We start from the raw sequence: 2,005 nt of genomic DNA on the forward strand, positions 1-2,005 counted from the left end.
CTGGAGGAGATGTGGGAAATCACGGAAATCTACTTCGAGAATGGTTAAGATGTGGATCACACCCCTCTACTCAGTTGACCTCCCGAGGCTGAGTGAACCCCGTTCCAGCTCTCGTACCACTTTTCAAATTTCGTGGCAGAGCCGAGAATCGAACCCGGGCCTCCGGGGGTGGCAGCCAATCACACTAACCACTACATCACAGAGGCGGACTTGACTCTTTTTAACGTATAATTTAAAACAGGACAATTTTGAGTGCTGTTTTAAAAAGAACGTTAAGATAATAACACAAATCTCTGCGCGAAAACAGTATGGTAAAGCAAAAATATCCTCCCCGGCGGGGAATCGAACCCCGGTCTCCCGCGTGACAGGCGGGGATACTGACCACTATACTACCGAGGACACGCACACAGGTGTGACTTTGTAGAGACAAGCAGTATAGGTTGGAGTTTGAAGGTTGTGTGAGTAACATTGCCGTTTTGGATGAGTTGGAGAGAATTCGCTGAAATGTTCTTACAGTGTGCGCATATTATTTTGTCGCAAGTCTGTCACAAGGACTTCCTCTCCAAGGTATCTTGAACTGCGGGAACGTTGAGAATCCGTCTGATTCGGTTCTTTGTACAGCCGATTGGGATAGCTCCATGTATTGTGTTTGAGCATTAGCAACCTTGATCACCAACTTTCACCTTGTTTTACCACAACTTTAATAAACTTTAATAAATTGGGAAGATTTGAAACACTTAATCGATTAAGAACAATGGCATTAACACATATTTCAACCGTAACTCGCGTGGAATGCTGAAAACACTGCAGATGGAGAATCGAACGCCGGTCTCCGCGTTGTAGCGGGTATGCGGACTCGGGATTAAACATAGGTGCTTAGAATATTCTCGGGGCTCGCGTGCACTTTTTACCTTAGAGACAGGAGCACAATACTGATCTAGGCCTATGTCTCTCTTGATATCGGGTGTTCGTGAGTTAGTACACCCGTTTATATGAGTTGGGTTACATGGCTTTAAAGAAGACTAAAAGCTCAAGGTCAAGGAAGACTTTTCTTGAAAAATAAGTATGCAGTTAAAATGCTCAACAGATTTATGTTATATTAGTGTTTTGTTCAACACACATTTTTACTATTGAGTAGAACAAAATATCACAGAAATTCGAAACATTGTATTGTAAGCAGATTGTTTAAATATCCTTTTATATGAATAATACGGAATTGTAGTTTCCTCTGTACAAACTTCCGGTATCTCGGGCGTCTCCGAAAACCGTAACATTATTAACATTAACATTATTATTCCTCTGTAAATTCAGAATGATTGTCTATGCTGCATCTATGAACTGGCAATGTACGAATATTATGTCCATAATTTTACTTTCGAGAGTTGGCAGTCTCAAGCCTGTGACTAATATTTGCATCCACATTTTATTTTTTTAAATCATTCCTTTTCAGGATTCGCAAGATGCAGTCACCACCCCAAGCTTTTTGAACTCCCTGTACCTGTAGTTCGGGCTGGGTTTTCTAATAACACAACTCTACCTGCTGTTGTCCCTTCGTTTTGTTCCCTGTTGTAAAATTAACCACATCTCTTACCCTCTCGGAGTAGACTAAAATTCTTTCCTCTACAGCGTAAAGTTACCACTTTCTAGAAATCTATTCGCCCGCTCCCTTCTACTTCAGGTAAAATGTCAGAGCCCTAAGTGGCAGAAGGATTTGTTACTGTCGCTATACCGAAAACAAGCGAGCAAGTTGCTATTGATATTGTGATCATAACGCGAGGACCTATTCCGTTCTAAAATATAAAGAAGCATGTACTCGTTTTTTTGTTTCTTGTTGTATGTTTTTAAAATGTTAAACATAAGACGAACTGTGCCTGTCAACATTCCAAGTACTTCCACCTATCCGCTTTTACGACATTTGTTATGCTGAAATAATAATGACTATTACAAATGCGAAGGTCCGCCTCTGTGGTGTAGTGGTCAGTATGATTAGCTGCCACCCCAGGAG

General features: G+C 41.2%; 1 non-coding gene across 1 annotated transcript; it reads right to left on the reverse strand.

The window, feature by feature from the left end:
* Nucleotides 1-327: 327 nt before the first annotated feature.
* TRNAD-GUC (transfer RNA aspartic acid (anticodon GUC)) lies at nt 328-399 on the reverse strand. The gene has a single exon. It is a non-coding gene; the product is annotated as a tRNA-Asp (tRNA).
* Between the last annotated feature and the right edge of the window lie 1,606 nt (nt 400-2,005).

This window comes from Anabrus simplex, chromosome 8, assembly GCF_040414725.1.
Source record: "Anabrus simplex isolate iqAnaSimp1 chromosome 8, ASM4041472v1, whole genome shotgun sequence".
Lineage (NCBI taxonomy): Eukaryota > Metazoa > Arthropoda > Insecta > Orthoptera > Tettigoniidae > Anabrus > Anabrus simplex.